Source organism: Hevea brasiliensis, unplaced genomic scaffold (assembly GCF_030052815.1).
Source record: "Hevea brasiliensis isolate MT/VB/25A 57/8 unplaced genomic scaffold, ASM3005281v1 Scaf236, whole genome shotgun sequence".
NCBI lineage: Eukaryota > Viridiplantae > Streptophyta > Magnoliopsida > Malpighiales > Euphorbiaceae > Hevea > Hevea brasiliensis.
This window is the reverse complement of record NW_026614736.1, coordinates 54,791-67,219: the sequence shown is the minus strand read 5'-3', so window position 1 is coordinate 67,219 and position 12,429 is coordinate 54,791. Positions and strand designations below refer to the sequence as shown.

The following is a 12,429-nucleotide window of genomic DNA, read 5'->3' as shown; positions in this document are numbered from 1 at the left end:
TATTTTGGGATTTTTAAATTGGTTACCCAATCTTATAGAATTTACGGGTTTTAAGGAGATTAATTCTTAAATCTTTTGAATACTCTTTCGAGTGGGACAAAGAGTGCCTTAATCAATCTAATCCTACTTTTGTGGAGTTAAAATTAATCAAGACCCATTAAGTTTCTTAATTAATCTATAAATCCTCTTAATCCTTAGTCTATTTCTAGATCTAAGTTAATTAAGTCCAATTTCTTGATTATCTATCACAAGGTTTTCTCCTTTCGATGCCTCAACCATGGATTAAAAATAATACTTAATGGGATCCTACACTAAGCATGTCATTGAGCACACAAAAAATGAATAAAACTTCATTAAAACCACAAAATATAGATTACCCAATCAAAATCTATAAAATATCTCAAATATTACATCCTCACTCCAGAATCTAATGAAAACTACTCACTATCCATAATATTTACAATAAATTCTGAGTTAATATGGAAATAAATCTTAAATCTAAGCTAAGAACTAAGAAACCCAATATAAGAAAAGTAGAAAAAAGGGAAGAAAGGAAGAAGACTCTAAATCTGGTCTAGAAATTGAGAGGTGACGTTTTGCTCTCTATTTTTTGACTCTTCCCCTGCTGTTGCTCCTTTTTTGTCTCCTCCCTTTCTTCTTCTTGCTAAAATGAGATAAGGGCCTATTTATATCTTTTTCTAACAAGTAGCCCTAAAATGGTGTGTTTGAGGTGTAGTTTTCATGAGAAAATCTTCTGCCAGCTCATTATGAAGACTCTATGAAACTGCATAAGTGGACTGCATAAGTTATGCAGTCCCTTATGCAGTTTTCGGCAGGTTTTTGGGCCCTCTGTGTGAAGCTGCATAAGCAAGGAATAAGTCTGCATAAGTCATGCAGTGACTTATGCAAATTTCGACAGGAATGAAAAAATTGCTTCTTCTCCCTGTGCAGAACTGCACAACTTATGCGGCAAGTTATGCACAATTTGGCCACTGTATTCTTCAACTTTTCAGCTTTGTTTTTGACATCTTTGGCTATAGGAATCACTCCTCACTGGCATAATTTCTTTTTAGTCCCTCAAAAATACCATTTTACCTACAAAACAAAGCAAAAATTACAATTTAATCCAAAAATTGATAATTATGAAAAACTATCTAAATAACGAATAAAATTAGCTAAAAGTGACTAACAAATAAATAAAATGGCCATGAAATTAAACCTAAATGACTATGCAAAATACATGTATCAAATACCCCCAAACTCAAATCTTTGCTTGTCCTCAAGCAAACTTTAAAAATATAATGCAATTTTAGGGGGTGCCTTGTCCAAAGAGCTATGAAAAATCACCTATTAAAGTAACTTAACATACCTTTAGCCATACCAACAATCCATATACCCATCCTTCAAGATGCAAAGAATCTAATGCTTATCCAAGCTTTCACCGCTTAGCCATCAAGTCAATTATCATCCAAAATTCCCAAACCAACCAATCAAAAGAGAGAGTCATGCTCAAAAAGAATTCTAGAACAATCAATAGCCAAAGTGTCTCTATATAGAATGATGGAATTTAATGAGTGAATGAATAAATTTCCAATCCCATAGGCAAATTCCCTACTCCTATCTCCACTAATGTAGCAAGTACTATCAAGAGATCAAAGGTCTTTTTAGGAATGTAATGGGGCTATGGGGTTCAAAATGAGGCTAAGAAGAAAAAGGGTAAAAAGGATTCAAAGCATGAGAATATTTTCAATCTTGAAAACATAAGGTACACCTCTTATTACCCCTTTTTTTTCTCTTTTTTTCTTTTTTTATAAAGAGGAGAGAAATACACAATGAGAATTTTCAATTGCCAGCATATTTTACAAAATACATAAAATGGAGGGACACTTTGATACTTTAAGCTTGTATCTTGTATCTTTTCTTGATGATTGTCCCCAAAAATACCACCCCCAAACTCATTTCCTTTAATTACTTCGGGTGAATTTCTTTTCATTTGAATGATAATAATGAAAAGTACATACATACTTGCATTTTTACATCATGATAAGTATTTCTTCTCCCTTTTATTATTATTTTTTTCCATTTTTTTTGTTTTTTTTATTTTTTTATTTTTTTTATAATGTACCTAATATTATAAATAATTATTCTCATGAAAAGGGTTAGAGTGTTTGGTTCATTGGCTAGGTAGCAATAAGGGTTTCAAGAAAAATTATGAATATAAAGGCTTAAAGGGTTTTACAAGAGTTAGTTGTAATAAAGGAAAGGTTAAAAGTTTAAAATAAGAGGTTTGCAATCAAAGAATGCCTAATCATCTCCCTTTTCAAGTACAAGCTAGTATTTCGCCTTGAAAGGTTTAGAAAATTTGTTTTAGGATTGTTGAGACATCACTTGACTACCTTTTATCTAATAACTCCCTCTAAACACTCCAATCTCTAAAGGACTAGTTGGGTGGCTTTTTGGCTAAGAAGATATAGGCAAGGGATAAACACTTCAAAACTTTGCACCTCTTAGGAAACTTTCGATCCACAAACCCAACTTAAGATAAGTCGAGTCACTCTCATAGGCAACTTCTCATTACTCAAGGGATTTGGCAAAAGATTTTATTTCATGATGCATGATTCCTAAAAATGAGCAATGCATTAACTAAATGGACGAAATCTATTTGTGTGCAATGTGTACAATTTCTAAGTGATGTATAATGTGTATGTGCATGTGTTATGTATTTGTATGTATGGATGTGTATGTAAAATATTTACAATATATATATAAATGGAATGGGATGAGATGTTCTTATACTCAAAATGTGAAAAATGTAGCAAAAATCAAAATGCACACCCCCAAACTCAAAATTGGACATTGTCCTCAATGTCTAAGGCAGTGCAGCATGAAAACTCAAAGCAAAGAGGAATAACCAGGAATAGTTAAATTTAAAAGCAAAAAGAAAGAGTTACCTGGTATAGAGCAGTGTTTTATCATCTAAAATGTGAATTTAAAAGATGATGGTGATGCATAAGAAAGCTGCACAAGTTATGCAGAATAAATGCTTTACAGAACAGGTGCATAAGGAGAGTGCATAAGCTATGCAGTATGGCATGAGTTGCATAAGGGACTGCACAGGCTATGCAGAACATTTGCATAAGGAGTTTCACAGCTTGTGCAGTATATTGAAAAGCTGCAGCATAATGATATATCAAGGAAAAACTTGAAAACACCAGCAGAGGTATGTAAATATATATAATGTATTGACAAGTATGCACAAAGGGGCAGCAAAGGCAATGAGAAGCAATGAAAAATCAATGGAATAGCCATCCAATTGTATTTCAAGAAAATAGAATTCAAGACAAACTAAAATTATTCCAGCACATCTAAAAAGAAAAGCTCCTAGAAGTTGAACAAGAGCAAGATAAAAATTAATCTATTTCTATGGTTTTGCCCTTGTCCAAAGGTGCTGCTAGAGGACTGGATGGAGCTGGCTGCTGCTGAAGGGGTGGTTCTGGAGGAGGTGATGGAGGTGGAGGTGGCATACCCAGAAAAGCCATGAGCTACTTCATCATCTCTTTTAACTCTTGAGTAATGAGGAGGACGTGAACAGTAATGATGGGAAGTGGGAGGTGGGAAAATGGGTAGTGCAAAAATTTTGATTTGCACAGGATGTGCGAATTTGTGCACAAGGGGAAAATGATGTGCATAAGTCATGTAGGTTCTTATGCAAGTTTTGGTAAGAATGGGGAGTCTGAAAAGTTGGTCGTGCAAAAGTGCATAACTTATGCACTCTCTTATGCAAGTTTCGGCAGAAATGGAAATCCCAGAAAATTTGGTTATGCAATAGTGCATAAGCTGTGCACTTGGTTATGCGGAATTCAGGAGAAATGAAAATGCAGGATTTGAAGTTATGCAAGAATGCATAAGTTATGCACACACTTATGCAAGTTTCGGCAGAAAAGAAAAATGGTAAAAAATTGTGGCGGTGCAGAATTGCATAAGTTATGTACTCTTTTATGCAGTTTTCGGCAAGAAATGAAATGACAAAAATTTGGTTATGCAGGATTGCATAAGTTATGCAAGAGCTTATGCAGGTTTCGGCAGAAAAGAAAAATGGCAAAAAATTGTGATCTAAAAGCTGCATAAGTTATGCAGTTACTTATGCACATTTCAACAAGATTTAGATTACAATAAAAAAGGCTTTGCAAGTTTGAAAAATACATGAGAATGAAGAAATGTAATCCTGTGAAGCATAAATCATGAGAAATTATCATAAAAAACACATCAATATATGCAGAATCCATCACAATTGCACCATACAAGCTTGTAGAAGTAAGTTCTGCATAAGAGACATTTGTGAATTATGCCATTTCAACTCAAACCCTGCAAATTAACATTCTAGCACATTAAAGCTCAATAAAAATCTGCACAAAGTTGTACTTATCCGCAAAAGAAAATAGGCTCCTCAAGTTATGCCAATAAAATGCAGCATGTGCACATTGAATCACACAACCCAAATAAGTTCAAAACCACTAAAATGACCCACTTACCATCATATTAACATGATAAGCACAGATATATAAAAGATACATGCCCAACCTCAACAAAGAAGCAAATAGCATATGCTGCAGACCCTTTTTGCTGAAAATTTTTTTCTGCATAAGCCAAGAAGGGGTCCTGCACAGGAAGCAATGAAAATAAATCAATCTCAGAAGAGTTAATGGATAAAATATCAGATTAAGAGTTACTCCCCAGCAGTGCAACAACCTTCATCCATTGAAATACATCTACAAAAGACAAAATTCAACAATGTCAAAAATTGAATTTGGGGAGATTTAAGACAAAAACAAAAGTAATGCAAATAAAAGTAAATCAACAAAAACAAAATAAAGAACTTGGGGTGCCTCCCAAGAGCGCTAATTTATAGTCCTTAGCTGGACTCTTGTCATGTTTCATGGTGGCTGGAATTGGAATTTATTGCCTCTGTTTCCAATAGGTGCTTCAATGAATCTATACTTCATTTTCTTTCCATCACATGAGAAGATCCTTGTTGCTTTGTCTAAAAATCTGACCATTTCTTTCTTGACAACCTTTGGTGCATCTTTTTCTTTGAGAGATGGTTGCTTTACTTCACTTTTCTCCACTTGCTCAACTTGAAAGATTGGTGCCATAGGACAAGGTGGATTACTATTCAAATATTGTGCAAATGCAGCCTCTTTTTGATTTTCATCATTGATACTCCCTTCATGGATAAGACAACTTTCAAGAGAAGCCTTCGGATAGCTCTTTCTAAAGTGCTCTTTTACTAACTCATCAACTATATCAATTCTCAAACAAGAGTCTACATCTTCATGTTGCTTCTTCTTATCATTGCCAATGTTGAAGACTAAATGATCCTCTCCGACTCTGAGAGTAAGCTTTTCACCTTTCACGTCAATCAAAGCACCAGCTGTAGCTAGGAAAGGCCTCCCCAAAATGATTGGCATATGAGAATCCTCTTCCATGTCCAAAATGACAAAGTCAACTGGGATGTAGAATTTTCCAACCTTCAGTGGTACATTCTCCAAGATCCCTTCTGGATACTTAATTGATCTGTCTGCCAACTGAAGAGAAATGTGGGTTGGCTTAAGATCTCCCATGTTGAGCTTCTCATAGATGGAGAGGGGCATAAGGCTTACACTAGCCCCTAAATCACATAAAGCTTTTATAGAACATGATTCCCCAATGTGGCATGGAATTGAAAAACTCCCTGGATCCTTGAGCTTTGGAGGAAGTTTCCTTTGGAGGATAGCACTGCATTCCTCAGTTAAGGCTACAGTCTCATAATCTTCAAGTCTCCTCTTATTTGAGAGAATTTCTTTCAGAAACTTAGCATAAGAAGGCATTTGGGAAAGAGCATCAATAAAAGGCACATTTATATATAGCTTCTTCAAAACCTCTAAGAACTTCCCAAATTGCTTATCAAGCTTGGCTTTTTGAAATCTCTGTGGAAAGGGAAGCTGTGGCTTGTAAGGCTCTGGAGGTATGTATTTCTCTTCTTTCTCTTCAACCTCCTCTTTACCTTTTCTTGCACTCTCTTTTTCACTCTCTTGTTTTTCATCTCCCTCAACATCTTCCTCATTTTCTCTCTTCTCAACTTTTTCACTCTTCTCATTATGCACTATTTTACCACTCCTCAGTGTGATGGCATGACATTGCTCCCTTGGATTTTCTGTTTGACTAGGAAGTTTCCCCATAGATTTGGTACTTGATGAGCATGCTTGTTGTGCAATCTGATTTTCCAGCATCCTATTGTGTGTTTGCATTTGTTCCAGCCTTGCTTTCATCTCTCTCATCTCTTCATCATGCTTAGTTTGGTTAGCAAGAATTTGTTGTAATAAAGCTTCTGTGGTAGAACTTTGTTCTTGCTGTTTTGGTGGAGGATTCATGTTTCTCTGCTGAAAATTAGGCAATGGTTGCCTATTTTGCTGATATGGAATTCCTTGTTGCTGTTGTGGTTGAAGATTCTGATTTGGGACTTGATTTTGCTGATTTCCCCATGAAAAGTTGGGATGATTCCTCCAAGTTGGATTATAAGTCTAAGAGTAAGGATTCCCCATTTGTTTGTTTCCATAATTACTAACATATGCAGCTTGCTCTCCATAGTCTACTCCACAGCTGGTAGTTCCTTCTGCATAAGCAACTTGTTGTGAACTTCTAGATGGTGATGATGAACTAACCAGCATACTTAAATCTTCCATCTTCTTAGCCAAAACATTTGTAAGTGCATCAAACTTTGCATTAATCATGTTGAATGGATCAAGGTCATACATTCCAGCAGCTTGCCTCTTTTGAGTTAGAGCTGGTCCTCTTGGACTACTCCAAAGATGAGTATTCTTTGTAATTTTCTCCAATAGCTCATAAGCTTCATCTTCATGCTTCATAATAAATTCTCCTCCTGTTTGAGCATCAATAATCCCTCTAATTGCAGGAGTAAAAATTATAATTTATCATCCATTTTGGAATGGCATGATGTGGGCATTGTCTCTCTAATTCCTTCCATCTCATCCATGATTCATAGAGAGTTTCATCTTCTCTTGGTCTGAAAGCTGTCATTTGATTCCTCAATTCTTGAGTTTTTCCAGGTGGAAAATATTGTGCAAGAAATGCATCAGTGAGTTGCTCCTAATTTGTAATAGAGTTGTGAGGTAAAGAATCAAGCCAATCCAATGCTCTATCCTTCAAAGAGAATGGGAATAGCTTCAATCTTGCTGCATCATCAGATACTCCAGGTTGTTTTTGCATATCACAAATCATTGCAAACTTCTTTAGATGTGTGTGTGGATTTTCAGAAGGATGTCCCCCAAATTGGGAATTTTGAATCATTTGAAGAACTCCAAAATCCATCTTGTAGCTATTTGCATCAATTCTTGGTCTTGCTATACTCTCTCTCAAGTCATCAAAATGAGGAAATACATGATCCATCATACTTCCCCTAGGCACATTAGCATTTACAACCTCTTCACCATGAGCTGCATTTTCATTATTTCGATCATTTTCAGCATTACCTTCACCAATTCTAATTCTTTCATCAGCCATTTCTATTTCAATTTCAGTTACTCTCTAGGCTTCTTTCCTTTTTCTGGTTTCTTTCTTGTTAGCTCTACAAAATTTCTCAATTTCAGAATTAAACAATAAGGATGTGTCACTTGTGCTTCTAGCTCTTCTCATAAAAGATTAAGAGTCCCTAAAAAGAACAAACAAACACAAAATGAAAAGATAACAAAGATAAAACTATAAACAACTAAAATAATCAAGAATTCAATCTTAAACAAATAACTTCCCAGCAATGGCACCAAAAACTTGATGTGGCCCAACCGCAAGTGCACAGGTCGTACAAGTAATATAGAAAAGATATCGTTCCCACGAGGAGTTGTGTTAATGATCAAATTTTTGATATAAAAATTGATTAATTTAAACTATTTTTGAAATTAAAGGAATAAATTGATGGATGTTGAAGTGTGAAATCTATATGTGCAAAATTAATAATCTATTCAACAATGTAATGATTTAATTAAATTTGCATCAAATTAAAATAAGCAAATTGAAATATGGCAACATTTAAAATGGCAAGTAATTAAATTTGATTAGAAATTAATAATAATAAAAGAGGCGATTCCGGAGTTCGGTGGTTCATATTCAAGCTATTTTGGGATTTTTAAATTGGTTACCCAATCTTATGAAATTTACGGGTTTTAAGGAGATTAATTCTTAAATCCTTTGAATACTCTTTCGAGTGGGACAAAGAGTGCCTTAATCAATCTAATCCTACTTTCGTGGAGTTAAAATTAATCAAGACCCATTAAGTTCCTTAATTAATCTGTAAATCCTCTTAATCCTTAGTCTATTTCTAGATCTAAGTTAATTAAGTCCAATTTCTTGATTATCTATCACAAGGTTTTCTCCTTTCGGTGCTTCAACCATGGATTAAAAATAATACTTAATGGGATCCTACACTAAGCATGTCATTGAGCACACAAGAAATGAATAAAACTTCATTAAAACCACAAAATATGGATTACCCAATCAAAATCCACAAAATATCTCAAATATTACATCCCCACTCCAGAATCTAATGAAAACTACTCACTATCCATAATATTTACAATAAATTCTGAGTTAATATGGAAATAAATCTTAAATCTAAGCTAAGAACTAAGAAACCCAATACAAGAAAGGTAGAAAATAGGGAAGAAAGGAAGAAAACTCCAAATCTGGTCTAGAAATAGAGAGGTGACATTTTGCTCTTTATTTTCTGACTCTTCCCCTGCTGCTGCTCCTTTTTTGTCTCCTCCCTTTCTTCTTCTTGCCAAAATGAGATAAGGGCCTATTTATATCTTTTTCTAACAAGTAGCCCTAAAATGGTGTGTTTGAGGTGTAGTTTTCATGAGGAAATCTTCTGCCAGCTCATTATGAAGACTCTATGAAACTGCATAAGTGGACTGCATAAGTTATGCAGTCCCTTATGCAGTTTTCGGCAGGTTTTTGGGCCCTCTGTGTGAAGCTGCATAAGCAAGGAATAAGTCTGCATAAGTCATGCAGTGACTTATGCAGATTTCGGCAGGAATGGAAAAATTGCTTCTTCTCCCTGTGCAGAACTGCACAACTTATGCGGCAAGTTATGCGCAATTTGGCCACTGTATTCTTCAACTTTCAAGCTTTGTTTTTGACATCTTTGGCTATAGGAATCACTCCTCACTGGCATAATTTCTTTTTAGTCCCTCAAAAACACCATTTTACCTACAAAACAAAGCAAAAATTACAATTTAATTAAAAAATTGACAATTATGAAAAACTATCTAAATAACGAATAAAATTAGCTAAAAGTGACTAACAAATAAATAAAATGGCCATGAAATTAAACCTAAATGACTATGCAAAATACATGTATCAATAATATCTTGATATTTCCAATTCTTCTTTCTCTGAACAAAAACTGAAAACTAGCTATCATGATAATTTAGTAATGAATAGTCCTAATACAACATCTTCCTTCTCCTTTTAAGATTACCAGTTCGACTAACACCAGATGTAACACCCCAATTTTTCAAAAAATATAAATATGGAAATAAAATTTATAAAATTTTAGGGGGATAAAGTAAATTTTGGAATTGAAATTAAAAGTAAAGTTTTAAAAGGTTTGGGTGAAAATGGAAATTTGAAAGAGTTAAAGGATTAAAACTGATATTTTATTTAAAAGGTTGATGGCTAGCCCAACCCATGTGATGGTCTCTCTAGAACGTAAAAGAAAAAAAAACAAAAGGGAAAGAAGAATTGAGAGAGAGGAAAAGAGGCGAAGAAGAGAAGGAGGAAGGAAGGATGACCAGATTGTTTAAGAGTTTTTTCGACAAGAAAGGACACCAACAAAAACAAAACAAGGATTTTGGTCAGGGATACAAGAAATTAAAGAGAAAAATAAAGAAAGAATGTGAATAGGAGCAGAAGTAAGAGATTTATCAGAGTAGCAGTTCTTTCTTTCATTCTGGTGAGTTTGGTAGATTTTTTACCATTAATTTTTGGAGATGTTTAAGATCTACATGTATAGAAATTATGGTCAAATTTTGGTAATTTTTCATTGGTTGGATTTGGAGATTTAAGTTATTGAATCTATGCTGTTTGGATTAGAATTATGAATTTTTGTGCTACTGAAATTTGAGAAAATTAAATAGTTAAAATGCTTAGAAAATTATGAAATTTTGCAGAGATGATATTTAGAATGTTAGGGCTGTTGTATTAAAATTTGGTGATTTTGGACTTGTGGTTTATGAAATATAAATTGTTTTGTACGAGTTATTTGAGTAAGAATTATTTTAAAAATTCAGAATTTGAAGGGTTTGATAGATATTTAGATATCTCATGATGTAAAAATAATATGATGCTAAAATTTTTTTTACTGATATTGTATTTGAATATCTTGTACATATGGTTTTGAAATTTATCTAACAGTTAGAATATTATATATAAATTTGAATATACAAATTGTAATATTTGATATTAAGGATTAGTTTAGGTTGAATGCATTATTTTGATAGAATTAAAATTAATTTGAGATTGATATGGATATTTTAGATTTTACCATTATATAGCATGTATGTTGAAATTGATTATCTACTTTATTCATCATGTCCTAAAAAATTTATTATTGAATTTATTCATGTAGTTTTTTGTTCTCTAGTTTCCTTTATTGCATAATGTGTATTGTAAATGCTAACTTATCAAACTTTTCCCTAGAAACTCACCCGTCCTAACTTACCAGTTTTGCATGTGATATAAGTTGAAGTTGAGTCTCAATTTGATAGTTTTAGATGCTCTGATTGGCTACACTCCATGATTCTAAGAGGCAAAGCAATAATTATTTTCAATTGAAATAAGAGTGTTACAGTAGATGTACGCTTGTACAAATTAAATAGTTAAGACAATTTTTGTTATAAGCTAGAGGCATATTTTTAAGATTTAAGAAAACCATATAACAATTAGGCTGTGAAAAATCATGAGCTTGTGTTTAGATGGATGGATCTGAAATTTTGAGTTTTGAAAATGATGATGCATGATTTTCTTTTATTCATTAGATTCACAGAAAATATAATTAATATTACCATAAAATTGACTCATTTACAAAGTGAGTCAATGCGCAGCATCCTTGAAATTTCCTCTTAATTTCCATTTGAATTGATTTCACATGACACAATTTTTAATAAAATTCTTGTAATAAGAGAGATGATAGAGTACCAAAAAAATTAATGATGTCAATGTCCCTATCTATACTTAGTCAACTATGGAGTTGGTGGTGGTGAGAGTGTGCCTGAGTGGGTTATATAAGATTAAGGGCTCTGTTGAAATCATCATAATTTTAGCAACTGTCCAATGTTATCCCTAACTAATGTACGTGTGTTATTTCCTTCAACAAAAAAAAAAAAAAAGAAAAAAAAAATCTATCAAGTTAGTGAAGACATATGTGGGAAAAGAAAAATTATACAATAAAATTGATACATATACAATAATTTCATTATAACTATTGAATATGGTGATTTTTACATAAATCTTATCATGATTAATAATTATAATTAAATCATTATATGTTCAATAATAATTATTGTACTAAATAAAAATTTGTGAGAAAGGGGACAAAGTGGAGATATTGTCTTGAACAATATTAATAGAAATGATGGGTAATTTAGTCTTTTCCAAGTGATTTAATGGCAATTATATTAAATTTTGAATGAAAAACTAATTTTTTTGATGGAATAAAATATTAGAAAGGCAATCATCAGGCTTTAAAAGCATAAGATCGATTCGTGTATTTTAACACATTTTTAAAGCTAATTTATAAATTTTTTATAAATTATAATCATTATTTTAATTTTATAACTAAAAATTAGACTTATTTGAATTTAAATAAAAAAATGAATTAATTAGGTCTAAAGAAGAAATTAAGCTGAATTAGGCAGGCTAGTATGTGGCCATTATTTTTTTGTGAGAAATATCTATTAAATAACTAGTGTGTTGCTGTGATTTTTATAACCAGAGTGTGTGGCTATAATTTTTCTTTGTTACCAATAAATACCACTCCCCCTATCAATCAAGCAGAAGTAGGAAGAGTGAGGCGTGTGAGAAATGTCACACACTAATCTAATTCATTTTATAACTAAAAATTAATCTAATTAGAAATGTCATACATTAATCTAATTCATTTTATAACTAAAAATTAGACTTATTTGAATTTAAATAATAAAAATGGATTAATTAGGTTTAAAGAAGAAATTAAGCTGAATTAGACATGCAAGTGTGTGGCTATCATTTTTTTGTGAGAAATATCTATTAAACAACAAGTGTGTGGCTATAATTTTTCTTTGTTACCAATAAATACTACTCCCCCTATCAATCAAGCAGAGGTAGGAAGAGTGAGGT

The 12,429-nt window shown here is 32.8% G+C and overlaps 1 non-coding gene across 1 annotated transcript; it reads left to right on the top strand.

Moving 5' to 3' along the window:
- The first annotated feature begins 6,985 nt into the window (after nt 1–6,985).
- LOC131176779 (small nucleolar RNA R71) lies at nt 6,986–7,092 on the top strand. Its single transcript, XR_009146679.1, has one exon. It is a non-coding gene; the product is annotated as a small nucleolar RNA R71 (small nucleolar RNA).
- Nucleotides 7,093–12,429: the final 5,337 nt, after the last annotated feature.